Below are 16,469 nucleotides of genomic sequence, written 5' to 3'. Positions count from 1 at the left end.
CAAGCATTCCTTACTCTGGACAATAAATCCCAATTGCACCATTAGCCCAAGTCTCCAAGCCAAAGAAAACAGATGCATTTTGGACTCTGTCCTGAAGGCCAACACACCACAAAAGGGAGTAAACTTCCCCTTAGCTGATAACTTGCCACCACCCATCAGCTTTAGGGAAAGGCTGCCAGACCCTTGCAGCTCACAACAGGTCCCCTTTCCTTATGAATGACCGGTGCTACACGCCATCAACCATCAGGCTATTTGAGCATGCTATGTGGTGTTCCCTGTCCATGCATACATTGGGATTCCCACTGTTATGAACACGAGATCAAAACGGGGTGAAAAGCCGACCTTGCAATATTATGCCCTGCTTTTTAGAAGCACCTTTTCCTTGTGTTCCCCCATGGCAACAATGCCATTAAACCTTTCCCGGCAGCGACTGTCACTGCTGGTCGGTAAAATAATAGGTGCAAAAAACAGCAGAACTTTGTAGCTTTTCTTGGGGCATTGCCCGGCACCTTGGCCTGGGCAGGCAGCTCTTGACCCGTTCCTGTTTTCTTGGTAGAGGTGAGGGGCAGGCGGAGGGGATCTGAACTTCACCTCTCCCTGCCCCTCTCCGTGGTGCTGAAACACTGGCTTTTCTCTGAGCCTGTCCACACACTGGGGGCCTGATCGGACACCCACTGCAGGCCAGACTTCTCATAAACTTCAGTAGGAGGTCCACTAGTCACATTAACTTTTATTAGGCCAGCTCAAATAGTTGGAAATTTATTTACTTTTTGCAAGGTTTCAGGTATAAATACCCTTCGTCAGGCTGAGGAAGTGTCTGCAGTTGGTCTGTGCTCAGGCTATCTGCAGAGGCTTCCTCAGCCCGATGAAGGGTATTTATATCTGAAAGCTTGCAAAGATTTTTTTCCAACTATTTGAGCTGGTCTAATAAAAGCTATTACACTGGCCCAATGAACTTTGTCTGCCGATGTCCTTAGACATCCTATATATACAACCTATAGCCATTAGTCTCGTTAGTCACTTGGTTCCCATCATATTCTTTACATTTTTAGCTGTTAATTATGTCCTACTGCTGTGGACTGAGGTTTGCAAGGCCCAGGGTGGCTGCCAGACACAGAATCAATCGAACCCCTATAGGAACCACTGCTCGCACTTTTGTTATTATCACCATTATTTTTTGTTCAATGGGACTTTTACTAGTTACACAGGCCTGGGAGAACTGAAAACCTTGTGTCTGAATCAGCAGTGCAACTCACTGAAATCCTAGCCCTTTCTCTCCCCTAAGAAGGGAGCAAACAGTGGATTACATTCAGACATATTTAAAGGCAATAAGGCAGCACTCAGGTTTCTGCATGGGCCTAAATTGAGCTGGGAGCTATGTCTGAGTCCACGATTCGGTGGAGTTTCATACAACCATCCAGCTGTTTTATCAACAGAAATCATTGCAGAGCGAGGAAACTTTCTGGAATGGCAGCAGTGAAAATGATTTTTCTGCCCATTTCTTGCATACGGACACCATTTGCTAAATGGAAGCGGAACAGAATGGTTTGTTTTCATGCTTTGAATGCAGCCCCTGTTGTTCTGATAAAATGTATCCATAAAAGTGCAAATACAAGGCAATCTGACTGCTGATGGATAGTACATCATCAAAGCTCAAGGACTGCCAGCATTTAAAAGTATTCTGCTTAAATGAGGGACATTACTTGCTTTCTCTGCACTTAAGTAGCATAAATAAACAATTTATGTGTATTATGTTAATATTGTCCCAATCCAAAGGAATCAGTGTACAATGTTTAACCTGCTTTTTATGACTGATGTGCCATGCTTGAAAACTGAGTGTGGGGAAGAGGAATGATGGAAATCAAAGTCTCTTTTCCTTTGACAGATGGCTTCTCTTGCTGAATTATTTTGCGTGATTTCTTCCAGCCTCGGTTATCTCCCTTGTTCCTGAGATTAGGCTAAATCCTACTGCTGAAAGCTGTAAAACTCCCATTGATTTGGCCTGGAGGCTGCTCTAAATTGCACTGAAGGACAAGACCAATAGAGAAGGGGGAGCTTATGGGTCACCTCGCTTTGCAGGACCTTCTTGGGCTATGTTGTAGGCTGCTCTATTGTTGTTGGGCACTGTACATCTTGGCACAGATGCAGTGATATCACCTTATGCTGGTCCCAACAGCTGCCAAGAGCTGGTTATGCCTGCCTGGATCTGTGCCTTGCCTCTCCTGCAACTTAGAGCACTCTTCAGCTGGTGCACTGGAAGTTGCTTGCAGATAGCAGAGCAACCTTAAAACTGCTCTGAGTGCCTTGTGAGATGACCACTTCCCTTTCTCTCACCTCATGCCATGCTTGCTCCCATGTCCAACAGGGAATTTGTAGCAAGCCTATGCTTCTTCATGCAATCTGAACAGAGTGGGAGCAAGAACCAGCCTCTTCCTTACGGCCTCTCTGATTATACATGAATGTACTGACTGCTGGAAGGTCACCATGTATTTCAAGACTTCGGCATGACACATCTGTCCTGATGGTTTTGAGAGCAACAATAAGGTAGCGGAAGGGATAACAAGACAGACCTGCTTGCCTCAAATCAAATGATGCTCCCCTCAGACAGGATAAAAGGGTAGAGAACTTTCCCTATGCAATATTTTTCTCTGTAATATGTTTTGACAATTTAATTTAGAAGTCATAGAGTAGCGCAGACAAAGTCACCTGGTGGGTGGACATCGGAGAGTTCAGTTGCCTTTGTGATGAATTGGTGATAGTACAGAAATGACAAAATAACACAGGGGGAACACAGAGGGGGCTGGCAGCGCTGTCGGCAACATGCAAAGGATAAATTGAACACTACACCTCATTTAGGGCTCCTCAATAGTCTTGGGCATCCTAACATAATTTATGAACTGCAATTAGCATTTTATTATGGATAGTGCTCAAACTGCTTAGGTATCTCTTGGTTTCAGGTTTTGCAAGAGTTGCACGGTGAAGTTTTTGTAACTGTAAGATACCTACTTATTAAAATTAAAGCAATAAATATGCCCTGGCTGTTGCTCCGGCTCAGTTACTTTGCAGGGGTTACCGGTATGAATGCCTTGCAGAAGGCTGCCATTGCTGCTCTGGCAACCTTGCATTGGATTATAATCATTTCTTTCCTAGCCCTGGGTCAAACCAGCACCCTTCTGTATGGATGCCTTATATCCCCCATGTCTTTCACAAGCGATGTGTCTTGAAATGCTAGGTCAGGAACAAGAGAGAGAGAGCCATGGACCTGGCCAGCAGTCCCAATGTGGAGTCTACTCCATATTCCCTAGTATTGAACCTCCTCCCTGCCATGGAAGAGGCTCTGTTCACTTTCAGCTTCCACCGGTTGTGAGCTTTATTTAAATGCTATGGTCATCCTGAATCTTGAAGGAACATTTTCAGTTATCTTTGGAATTAGGATGTTAAAAGATGTGTGTGTAAAATGGAAGGTACTAAGGTTAATTGCTCCTATTTTGACTTATGGTCCAAAGAATCTGGAAATGTCCATCTTTTCAAAACCCTGAGGATGGAGCATGCATTTTCCTTGTTCCTTACTTTACTTCTTGGCTTGCCAAGGGGGCAGGGATTCCCAGCTCTCAGTGCTTGGTCTCTTTTGCTTAGTGAGGGCAGGGAGACAATTCACTAATACTTTTTTCTCCTGTTCTCAGTGGGGGCAGATGAGAGAACAAGGATCAACGGGCTCAAGTTGCAGCAAGTTGGATATTAGGAAAAACTTTCATATTAGGAGGGTAGTAAAGCACTAGACCAGGTTACCCAGAGAGGTGGTGGCCTCTCCATCCTTGGAGCTTTTTAAGGCACAGCTAGACAAAGCCTTGGCTGGGATGATCTGATTAGGGCTGGTCCTGCTTTAAGCAGGGGGGTGGATTAGATGTGGTCCCTTCCAAACATAATTTTCTATGATTCAATTTTTTTTTAAATAAATTAATTGTATTGAAATTGGCATATATATACCTTTAGGACACATTGGCCTTTTCAGACAGAAAACCATCCTATTGGAGAATTTCCAGTGACCTCTAGCTGCATGACCTTGTACAGTGCCAGCCAAAATGGGTCCCCCATGCCCTCTGGCTGCTTGCATAGCACTAATGAAGCATCATCTTTATTATTGCACAGTTCTTTTCATCCCTCATTGTCTGAAACCCTGCTCTATTTGCCTTTGTAAGCCTCTGATCAAAGAATTTTGCTATCCCTTGGTCTAGTTCATCAAGAGTGGAGTGCAGCGTTAGCCTACAGCATCACCTTCATGAAGGGCTCTGGGGAAGGCTGGGTTTATGGCTGGTTTTAGTGTCAGGGAAAACATATTTCTCTGGTGAAACTTAACTCCCAGGATCCTTCTGCAAGGCCCCCAACTGTGCTCCAAACAAGTTTTCAGGTTGTTATAAATATACAAAGCTTTTTGTGGAGATAGGCACAAAATGCTCTCGCTGCTTACCGTGGATGGTAATGTATGACCCCAGGATCTCGATTGCTAGCCTGTCCAAATGCAGTTTTATTATCCTGTTTAACTACTTCATCAGCTCAGTGCTTAACATACTCTGCCATCCACACCAACTCTTTAATAGGTAAGGAAGACATTAGACACTACAGGTTGTGTGTGTTCAAAAGCATGCTCAAACCGCACGATGTCTTTATTTTAAAATTCATGGAATTTCTAAGTACAGGCTGTTAAGCTGTGACCAAACAGTCATTTCTTTTTTTAAACAAGATCCCCCCCCCTTCCCTCAGTTGGATTTATCTAGTCACCATTCCAGTAAATACAAATCATGCCAAATGTCTTCCCTTTTCCTCCTAGAGAAGTTCTCCATCCCTCTTTTAGCAGCTCTGCTCATTACTGGAAGAAGAGACAGTTTAAAGAACAGCTGGCATCTACTGACTGTGGGAGGGGAGCCAAGTCATCTTCGCCAGTCTGGGACTCAGATGCCCACCCTTGGCCTTTCCGTGCCTGACCTCTTCCATTTCTTCCCAAATCCTCTCCTTTCTTTGGGATCAGGACCTGCAGAGGACTACTTATTTGCAATTGCCCAGAGTGCTCTTGCATCCCTCCTGTCTGCAAGGGGGGCAGACTTACACCCCAGAAACTGCAGGCATGAGAGAGGGGAAAGGGAAATGCTGGACCAGGTGGCTTGAATTCAGTCCCACCTCAAAGCTGCCGTTGCATGCGAGTACACAGGGGTTCAGAAAAGGAGGCTGCATAGCCCAGAAGACTCCTGCAGACAGATAAGGACTGCTTCCCTCTGCCTTGCCAGCTGCCAACGGCCCCAGGATGCTTATGTCCCAAAGTCATCTCTTCCTGGGAGCTACTTAGTGAAGGTAGACAGGCGTTCCCATTGCCCTGTCCTCACCAGCACAACTTTGCCTGCTTTCCAGGCCATATCAGCAGAGATCTCACTGTGCCATTGAGACATCCCTCTTCTCATCCAAGTGATGAGGTCCTTCCCTCCAGGCCGGGGGCGAGACTCGGGGCATGGCAGCACAGGGAAGCCTGCCCCGTACGTATAACCATACGGTGAGTGGTCGTCAGCTCAAAACAGGCATGATAGCTCCAGAGCTGCCACGCTGGTATTTGTCACCTGCTTCAAACTTACCTGGAAGAGAAAGGAAATAGCAGCAAATGGATTAAGGGTGGTTTCTGCCAGGCCCTCACATGGGGGGCAAGGGGAGCACATGGGTTAGGGTTAATCAGAAAGTGGTGGGCTTCTCGGGGAGCGAGGTTTCTTCAGGGTGAGTAAGGATGGCAGAATCCTGTCCCCGGCGCCTGTGCTTTGTAAGTCCAGCATATCATTATTAATGATCCTGCTTGGAAGAGGAGTAGGAAAAAACCCCGATCCAGGCCATGTCCATAGCTGGTGTGACAAGGCACATCTCCGTTAAAGCCAGCAAAGCTACACCAATGCACATCAGCACATAATCCCTAAAAGGAAAAAAGGAAAGTTTACAACACATACGGGGCAAATTCCCTTCCCAGTGCACAAATGCAGCACCAGAAATGGTGCTATCTGCACGGCTTTTCCTTGTCCTCACCGTGGCCATCACCACGGCATCTGGGTGTCACTGTGGAGTCTGCTCGGTCAAATTCTCCTCCCTGCCAGTCAAAGGGGCCGTCTCATTTTCTTGCAAGTTTTGGCAAAATGTCACAAGTTAATTGTTGGAAACAAGAGCATGAAATATTAACAGTGCCAGCACAATAGGATTTTAATTTAGCTTCAGGATAGAAATGGGTCTCTAGCAGCGTGCCAGACTCCAGGGTTGTCTTCGAACACAAGGAGCCTGTAGCTTGGCTAATAGTTCGCACAACTGGGATATTCAGTAAGGATGTGAGGGACTTAATTGGGCTTATGCTTAAGCGTTCCCATAATGTGAAGCAAACTGTGTGCTCTAAGCATTATTATTAAACAGCCCATTTCACTTTTTAATGATCATCCCTGGAATCACCGTAACAGTGATCAGCGATCTTAACACTAATCTTGGACAAATAAACACCCGTACAAATGAGCTGTCTGACTCAGGCATTTACACAGTGGAAATGGCCAAAGGGTGCAAAATCCAGGGAGAGAGAAGGGTCAGCCGCTATGTTGCCCCCCGGGACCCTCGGCGGGTGGACCTGCAGCCCCCGAGAGGCATGCAGCACTCTCATCTTGCTGCTGTAAAGCCCGGGGGAGCTCTGGATAAACAGAGATAAGTGATACAGACGGGGACCCAGAGCAGATCTTGCTATCAGAAACAGGGAGGCTGGTGCAGGAAGGTTTCCATGTCACCCGCAGCAAGCCTCTTGAAATACTGGCCCCTCTTGCCCACAACCAGGGTGGAGGCGACTCCCACCACGAGGGACTGGAAAGGGATTGCCAGGGTGCTGTGATGTTAGGACAGCCTGGCACGGCCCTTGGATCAAGACTTGGCTCCTAGACTGAGAGGAGAGTCAGTCCCGAGTGAAAACAGACTGGGCTGCAGTAGCTGGACCGTAGCACCGAAAGCCAACAGATAAACTAGAGCCAGGCACCGTCTTGCTGCAACGCACCAGGTGCTTGAGCCAGCTCCAGGTGCTACGCCGACTGGACCAGAGCAAAACCCTGGTTTTAGGCCATTTTGCTAATGCGCCACGAGCCTGGATGAACTCTGCCCATCTCGCAGGCGCTGGGAAAGGGGTGCCACGCAATGGCCATTGAGACGAGGGGAGCACAGCTTCTGCTTTGACTCTTCATACCCATTCGCAGCCCCGACTCCAGCAGCCGCTCTGCATGTCAATGTGGCTCCAGGCAGCTGGAACACCCTGTACAGCCGGTGCGTCGCCAAGCTGGTGACCTGCGGTACATCATGGAGACGTTGCTTTCCATCACTTTTCTTTTTTAAGGCGACATCACGTTGCGATAGCGGGAGCTTTTAACACACCGTTAATGGGGCCAGTGCTTGGACCCGAGGAAGAAACACCCTACCGGGGCGAGGTTGGTCTAATAAAAGAAATTGGATTTACCCAAGGAACCTTGTCTGCCGATGCCCTTAGGCCAACATGGCTACAACCTGCACCCCTACTCGAGAATGGAGCTGATGCTCTACACTTGTCGCTCGGGGTTCAGGGCTCCGCTGTAGGAGCTGTACAGACGTGCAACAAAGAAGACGGCCCTTAACCCAGAGCACTCACTTTACAGGCAAAAGCCAAAATCTGTCCAGCAGGAAGTGGAGGCAGAAGGAGGAGCTGTGCAGGAAACCAGCAGGCTGAGCTCGAAGGGGTCACACCGGGAGGGATCCGCAGGCACCGGTGCAAAACTGAACTTGAAGGAGGCATTTAGAAGAGGACAAAAGGGCCCTTTGCAAATGCCAAAGAGGTGGTTTTCCCATGCAAGGGGATGGGAAGGAGCAAAAGTCAATGAGGAGGCGATCAACATTGCTTGGAAGAAAGAGGCTGGGAGAGTCCTTTGCAGTTTTAGTCGCCACATGCGACTCTTGCTGAACTTTGCTGATATCCAGTTCAAACCACCGGTTCCAGAAGAGCTGTCACAAAAAGAGCGTGGGCTTGGGAACCGGGAACACCAGCTTTTGCGAGTTTGCTATATTTTCAAAGAGCTCAAAAACCACTTGTGTTTTGGGACATTAATCTCCGTCCCAAATGCCATCCGTTTGCGCATGGAAGGGGTGTGTCGCTGCTTTCCTTCACATCAAGTTAAAATATGGGACATCACTAAATTATTCAGTTGGTGAGAGGGGCTCTCAGGATAGTGTGTGGCACTTCTGCAGTGTAATTAATAGTCTTTAGATTAAATATGAAATCATTCCTAGTCATTAATAATTTAGCCGCAGCGTGGCGATCTTTAGAGAGCAGCAGCACTTCATATTCTTCTCAAGTACGTTGCTCGAAACGCTTTGGGGGAAGCCAGACGTCTTTTCATCCATCTCAATTAGGATCGCTAGTTGCCCATTTCCTCCTTGAATGCCATTTTGAAAAGGTGCAGAACGCTTTTGTTCCCGCTTTATTACAGCAGGTGTTTGACAGCATTTCCGCGTCCCGGAAGGTGAAAGGCTGGTGTTTTCTACCACGTGCCTTCGCGTGGCTTCTTTCGTCCCAAGATCTCTGTGCGCCTCGCAAGCCTTGGGATATATCCTTTCTTGAGTCCATCCCGGCAGAGGGAAGTGGTTATGAGGACCATGGAGAGAGGGGGCACAATGACATCTGAAAACAGCTACCCCTGCCCCGTGTAGGGTTAGGGCAGGGGTGACAGATGCAGCCCGCCAGGCCATTCTATCCAGCCCGCGGGGCCCTTAAAAAATTTAGAAAATGTATATTTATCTGCCCCTGGCTGCCTGTCACGCAGCCCCTCAATAGCTTGAAAGTGGCCCTCTGCTCAAAATAATTGCCCACCCCTGAGTTAGGGAGTAACACTGACTGACCATGAACTGCATGTTGGCTCAGTCGGGGCATGGCTCCCCCGGCAGAAGTTCAAAGGATTTCTCAAGCACCGGGGTTTCATTTATTTTAGCAACCTAGAGGCCGATCTGCAGTGGCAGTGAGTCCCCTACACCTCTGGCTGAAATCAAGGGCAACTGTGGATGCTTAGGACCTCTGAAATGGAAACAGGGGCACCTATTAACCAGAGCAACAAGACTGCGAGGCAACACAGAAGCGATGCACCTGAATCTCTCTGTGCCTCAGTTTCCTCATCTGTACAAGGGGATAATGAAAGAGAGTCTCCTTTGGATGGGGAGGTGGTGCTCCTTAATTAATGCTTGCAAAGTGATCTTGAGAAGGGGGTCGGACTAGACACATACTTCTAATGCTGGAAAAGGTCCGGTTTGTCTATAATCTACTGAAATCATGTCAGTGCTCACATCAGCCACTTACTAATTTGAAAGGACGGGCCACACTATTGGCTTGGGGAAGCAGCCAGGACACACAGTGCTCATATGGTTACAGCTGACACCTGCCCCCATAGCACGAACGCAACTTCATAACCTGCCCTAGAGACGGAAGCAAGGCTTTGACTAGGCGCCATGCTACCGGAGACAAAGGAGCATCCTCCAGTTACGTGCCTGGGAACATTTTGTTCCCCATAATTTGAAAAATATATGAGTTGACCCAACTTTCTTCCTTCTGCTCCAGTCTCTGGGGCCTCACCAGCCAGTAAAACCTCACCACTGGCTGTGCGCTGTTTATGAGAAGGGCTGAGATGAACATTTTTGTTAATGCTGACAAGTCTCATAATTTAGCTTTATGCCAGCACTAAAAGCGAAAAAATGAATGTCCCGGGACAGCTGTGATATTATTGTGGCAGGCTATATATTTATTTGCTGGCCTCGTCGTTATCTCCCCTGTGCAAAACCCCTCCTCTGCAGCACAGGCTGGGATGCACCGTGGCTAACTTCCTGCAGCAAAGCCAGTCGCATGTAACCCAGGGCTCCTGAGCCACCCATGCCTTGCACCTTTTTGCCTACAGAGAAGCCCAGATCCTCTTTCTCCTGCTGCCCTGCCATCAGTGTGGCTACTCATGGGGAAAAGATCATCCCAGTACCATGCAACAGCTACTTTGGGGGTTGCCTGATGGATATGAAGCAGCAGGGCCAAGGTCAAGCTCTTCCTCAAGCCTTCAGGCCTCCTGCTGAGCCTGGGAGATGCCATGTCTGAGCCTCACCTCTCTGAATCAGCACAGCTCTAAAAGTCACTGGACTGGTCTCTGTTTAAATCAGCCCTGGCTCCAAACTATTATCTTTTGCCAACCAGAGGCTTTCTTCTATACCCAAACCTTTATTTCAGGGTAGCATAGCCACAAATACAGAGCAAACAGGAGGGTGAGCTCGGTCAGGGAATGAACTAGGCGCAGCTCCTCTACAGCACAATAGTATTATTATTGGGGCTGCATCTAGGATGTCCCAAATCACGGAGCCGGCCCCCGGATAGGCACGGTACAAATACAGAACAGCTGCTGCTGCTCTCTATGGGGAGCAAAAATGTAAAGGTGCAATAGAGAACAGGCACAACAGATGCTTGGCTAAACCCACCAAGGAAGCATATTCACGGGAGGAGAGTTGTGAATTCCTAGGTGCAAAATGACCCGGGCTGGCTTCAGGTTTCTTGTAAAAGGCCTCATATATTGCAAGTAGCCTGGGGCATTTGGGAGGGCCTAGACTGGCTGAGCTTGAAGAGTCGAGAGCCCGGCTAGCTGCAGTCAGGTATTACCGGGACGATGCCAAGTTCCGCTGTGCTCTGTCAATTCCCTTCTCCAAAAGGCAAATAAATGCTAGACAGCTGCTGCATTTAAATTTTAAGCTGAATTCCAGCCCCTTGGTAGGGCTGAGCAAAGGGCTGGGAGGTGCAAAGATCTCACAACCCCTTGCGGGTCAGAGCGGACCCCAATATGGATCCTACCCTCTAGGAAGAGCCACCAAGACGCTCCCCACCTTTCTGACACGACAAAACAGCAACCTGAAAAGAAACCAGACGGTGGTAAAAACAGTAGCAGATCCAGACGCCAAAATGTCACGTCTCCTAAGGAGCCCTAAATAACACCGCTTCCACTGTAACCTTTATTTAGTCCTTTTGATTCATGTATTAGCTGCTACAAGAGAGTAAACTTGTTTGCACACCTGGCTGTATTTTAAATAGGTTTAATTCCTTTGTGCCTCTCTGCAGCTTGCTCCGATGACTAAACGACTCATCAGCTGCGAAAGACTGAGCGTTGCTGGTTCAACTTTCCTTGGCAGAACTCCCTCGGCTGCCCTTAATCCAGGAGACACCCCGGAGAAATACAGGGGAAGCTGGGACACTGGTGAGGCTGGCAAAAATGTTTGGCGACGGGGGCGCTAGGCAAACAGGAAATGATATCGGGACCGACGGAGACGTGACCCTCCATCGGCACGTTCTCTTTTATGCTAAATAATGCTGGTGGCATTAATTGCCCTCTGCAAGGTAGTTATGCAGACTTGTGCAGCAAAAACTATAGGCAAGGCTCACTGCAGGTAATTATTAGTGATGCATGTGGACTTCAGGGTAAATACTGGACAAAACCTCCCAGTCAATCGGCCTGAGCTGTTGAGATGTGCACAAACGGACGCTCTGCTGCTCAGGGAGAGGATTTACCCTCACCCGGCTCTGCCCGGGTAGCTGTCTCAAAGCTGCCTCCTGCTACTTCCAAAATTTCAGGGGCGGTTCTCGATGCCTGTGGGGCCAGAACCAGGTTTAGACGCAAATCCAAAAGCAGAACGAGGTCAAATAAATAGGGCACAAATAGGGTAAAATCAATCCAGCCTCTCTACGACAACCATCCCCAAATCAGACGGCTGGTGGGCGGAGCCCAATATGCACCTTCCCGTGAAACAACACCTCCGCTCACCCTCTTAAGAGAGATAATGACATGCCAGCACCCTAAACGACCTTTCTTTCCAACCAGCAAAGGGTGTGTGGGAGGTCTGGCACGGGGGAGGAGAGGGATCAGGGAGGGGCCTCGGCCTGCAGGCGCTGGGACGTGTACAGCCCCTCGTGTAAAGCGATGCAAGGAGGCCTGTTCCACCCAGAGATACCTGCATGCCAAACACGGAGACCGGAGGGTTGGAAGAGATCCCTTTAACGCGAGGAAGGGCCTGTTAGTGGCTACTTCACCTCCTAGGAAATATGCAAGCCGCTGTCTTTTTAGGATCTTGCCCAGCGTGGGAACCGGTGGGGTTCTGCTTGCAAGTCGTCAATGCTAATATAATCATCGCCGACGGCCCAGCTAGAGCTGCCTCGCCGCCCCCGTCCCTGCTTGCCAGCCTACGGAAGTCAACGGAAGAGCAGCGCGCAATGTGACCTTGTCATACCGAGGCTCCTTCGCAACACACAAAGCTTCATAAACTCATCTGGCTTTGATATTTGACGGCATCAGCCAGAAGACAAAGGCTTTGCAATCCCATCAGTACTTGGGGGTTGCTGCAATGAAAGAAAGAGCAATATTTCCAGGCGTGCGAGCCCATAAAAAGCAACCGCATTCTCAAAGCAACGGTTGCTTGAATGATATCTGTATAGTAATTCCTAATTAAATTGGACACAAAACCAGGGAGGGATTATGGAACGGATTACCAGGACCCATTTCATTTAGGGGAACAACTATCCCGTTAGCACTAGCACTTCTGCACAGTACAGAGGATATAAAAATAGGAACATAAGGGGGCATACTAATGAATATGGAAACCTTCTTTTCTGGTATTGCACACTCATAAATGAATCCACTTTATAGAGCCATAGCAGAGAGGAAATGACTATTCGGGGCCTGATTTATCTGCTCAAATGCTTTGTAGTACTTCAGATTAATAAAAATATTTAATAAAGAATCAAGATGGTTTATCTGTAATGCAAAGAGAATCACATCCCCTGTATTTTTATTACTGAAAAATTGGAAGCGGGAAGAAATAATGATATAAGCTACTGTATAAATGACAAAAATACCCATTCTAGTTATATGCATTGCTGTACAATCTTTTTCTATCCTATAAACATAATATATTCTTATGCCTATTTCAACTGATTCAGTAGTCATATGCTGCATTGTGCAGCTTAATACCATCCCATCCTCAACAGCTCAGGCAAGTGATTAAATAAGAAATAAATTTTGCTGTCATTGCATTTAAAATCAAATCAAGGATCATTTGTTACCCCAAACGAACCAGTTATCCTCTGCTCGTAAGCAGGCTGCTGTTTGCTGAAGCATTTAGAAATGTATATATAGTAAACTCTTTGCATAATGGCTTGTACTGTAATATGATCTTTATGGGCCTGCCGCTCCAGAGACACTTGGAAGAACCAATAAACAGTACATTGCTTTTTTAATTTAAAGTTATAGGTATGAGACATTTCATACGCTCCTCATATTTATCTGAGCCTTGTTGGCTGTGGCACGGGGTTGGGGCCGAGGAGTTGGATTAGCATCATTGTCCTCCTTCGCGCGATGGCAGCCTTTGGCTTTATCTGGAGTGGGGGCTTTTACCTCCAAGACTCAAGGCCAAGACTGGTTCTTGCTCCCTATTCACTGCAGACTTGGAGTGCCTTCACTGACATCAACACAGATGCTCAGCGGTGACATTACTATGAGCAAAAGCAGCCATCGCCGCTGTTCAAATCTTCAAACTACCAGGGTCCTGGGGATGAAAGCAACCTCAAGTGAAGTCTAACTGTGAAACATAAATCCCAGCACTCGTTTAGCAAATGCGATCCGACAAATGGGAGGCATACCTCTCTGAAGTAACAAGATCATATTCCAGCCCACCCTGATGGACTCCAGAGGCCTGCCAGGACCTCAGCACCTTTGAATCCTTGCATTTTCCCTGGCTAACAGACAGACTCCTGCCCTGCTGCCCTGCAGAAAGGCTATAAAACGACCCAGGGTGAACACAAACCTTTCAGCCTTTTAGAAAAATCATGCAGCAGGAAACTGCAACGCTTTGGCTTCCGCTCACCTCCAGCTCAGGGTTATTTTAGCTGCTGCTGCGACGGTGCTCTTAGCAATAGGAATCACTTCTTCCTTTTGCTCAGTCAAGTCCATTGTGCATGTTTCTAAGTGTTAGTGCAAGAAGAAACGTCAGCAGAGTAGTTGGCCAACACGCCCCCTGCCCCACCCCCCAGCCATCAGGGTATTTTAAACTTTTGAAATGGCTAATCACAGAGGAATCAGAAAATTAAGGGCTACGTCCTGGAACCAGGTCTGCTCTCGGGGGGATCTTGGGCAAAGACTGCATGGAAAGGGCATGCTCATCCAGGCATCTGGTACAGGGGTGCGAGCAACAGCTAACTCATCCCTCGTTTCCGACGCAGTTATAGGGAAAAGGAGAGACGCGAGAGGCAGTGCTTCTCCAAGTGGGGCAGATGTGGTCCTGGAGTATGCAGAGCACTTCCAGAAGGTATGAGAGGAGAAGGAAGGGAAAACAGAAGGAGGGAATGAGAAAAAGTAAACGGAGAAGAAGGAAGCAAAAGAAAAACGGAGCGAGGACGTGGCACGGAGCAACGCGCATCCCCTAGCAGAGGTGCCCGAGGGGCTCGGAGGGCTGCACAGCGCAGGCGGGGGGCTGCTCCTGAGATCCACAGACAGGACCAGGCTCTGCCCCCCTTACGCAGACAAAGCAGCCCCCGTTTTGTCCCAGGTGCTGCCAATACAGTCATACAATTCAGTGACTGATTTAAGAAGAAGCACTGAGCTGCGGCGGGTGGCACTGAAATCAGTGATTTTGGATTTCAGCAGGGTGTGCAATGGCTTTCTAAGCAGCTCCGTAGCCCCTTCAAGCCATCTCCTCCATCACTTGCCATGTTCTCCAGCCTTTCCACTGTCATCCTGCATGGCTGCCTTCTTCTCACCTTTCCTTCCCCGTCTCTGATGTCAAACCAAGGGCTCATCCCCCTGGCCCATCACTTGCCTGGAGGCAGAACCCAGATGACCGCCTCCTCATTAGCAGCTGCCTTACCTTGGTGTAACTATATTCCCTCAAGAAGGTCAGAAATACGTTGCTCTACTTCCAAATGTCCTCTGTTATCATTGCCCACAGAGCCCCGCACGACTAGCCATCTCCCGCCTTCCCTCCACAGCATCCCTCACGGTTGCGCCATCGGATCAGCTCATTAAGTATCACCGTTTCCATTTCCCGGCTGAACTTCCTCGGCTGCTCTGCTCACCGCTGGTTCTCCTGCCTGAGGGCACCCGTTCGGTCTCCACCTCAAAGGATGCTTCAAACGTTACCTGTTATGCCCTGAACGCAATCGGTGGTTTCACTTCTCAGAGATGCACTTTGACGGGATCCTGCATCCTTCCTTCCCTCGACCCTGCAGGGAGCTGAACTGCCGGATCACTGAACTTCCTTCTTCGGTGCAGCAAAAAGCACCTGCAACAGCCCCAGCAAGCGACTGGGGGAGACAGAATGGGTGGGCTGGTTGAGCTGATGTTCAACGACTGAACCAAAAGGGAGCACACAAGAGTAATTTAGGCTACTTCTTTTGAATGAGGAATTGGCTTAACGGAGGTGATTTTGAGTGAAGCGACTGGAATAAATGGGCGTGGTGGAATTCGATTTTTTCAAATCATTTGGATGGATAAGATCATCGGTTATTTTTAAGCATTTGTTTCGATTTTTCCTCGATTCACATTGTCAGGAATGCATGGAAGTAGGGGTGTGGGGGCAGGCAAGTTATTAATGACCAAATCCTATTATTATAGTGCAGTTTAACCGCCCGCTGTCACCACTGCAGCTACCGTAGGACTGCATGGAAAGGGCATGCAAAGGCTGCACGGAAAGGGCGGGCTCAGCCATGCATCTGGTACAGGGGTGTGAGCATCAGTCCTAGCTCTGCTCGCCTGTAGGTCCCTCATCCGCTTTGTCACTTCCTGCTCCTTTGCTCCCAGTCCCCTGGGGTTTCTGGGAGTTGACATCCAATCTACGGCCAGCGTGGTTCGGTAGGACCGCTCCCCCTGCCGGCACGCGCTCCATCGGCCATCATTCTTCTTATGGACGCTTTCTATAAAATTTCGATGATTAATACTTGAACTATTTTTTCATCGCACGGCGAGTGTGAGTCAAAACTGACATTCATCCGCGTTTACCGATAAAAAAATCGAATCCTGCCATGTCTAAATAAACAGCATCGCCAAGAAAGAAGCCGGTATTATTTCTGAATCTCTGTATTCTGCTTTCGGCCTTCTTGCAGGGGACTTGTTTTAGGTAAGTTGATTCTGCCTCTTTTCTCGCCTGCCCGCTCATAGGCACGGATCTTTTGCCTGGGGAAGGCCCCTATTATGACCAGGACACACCTCTGCTGGAAGACCTGGCAATGGGTAACCTGTGGTGATGAACAGAAGGTGACATCCTAGTGAAGACAGGGCATTTTTAAAATGAGGGTAAGACCCCCGCAGCATTCACCTTGCCCAGCTACCCTGTGTGGGATCTTTAAAAGCAGCCTAAGATCACAGCGTCATAGGATTTTGCCACGTTTGGTG

This window comes from Crocodylus porosus, unplaced genomic scaffold (genome assembly GCF_001723895.1).
Source record: "Crocodylus porosus isolate Cpor-Errol unplaced genomic scaffold, CroPor_comp1, whole genome shotgun sequence".
Lineage (NCBI taxonomy): Eukaryota > Metazoa > Chordata > Crocodylia > Crocodylidae > Crocodylus > Crocodylus porosus.
Note: the sequence above shows the minus strand (reverse complement) of the source record.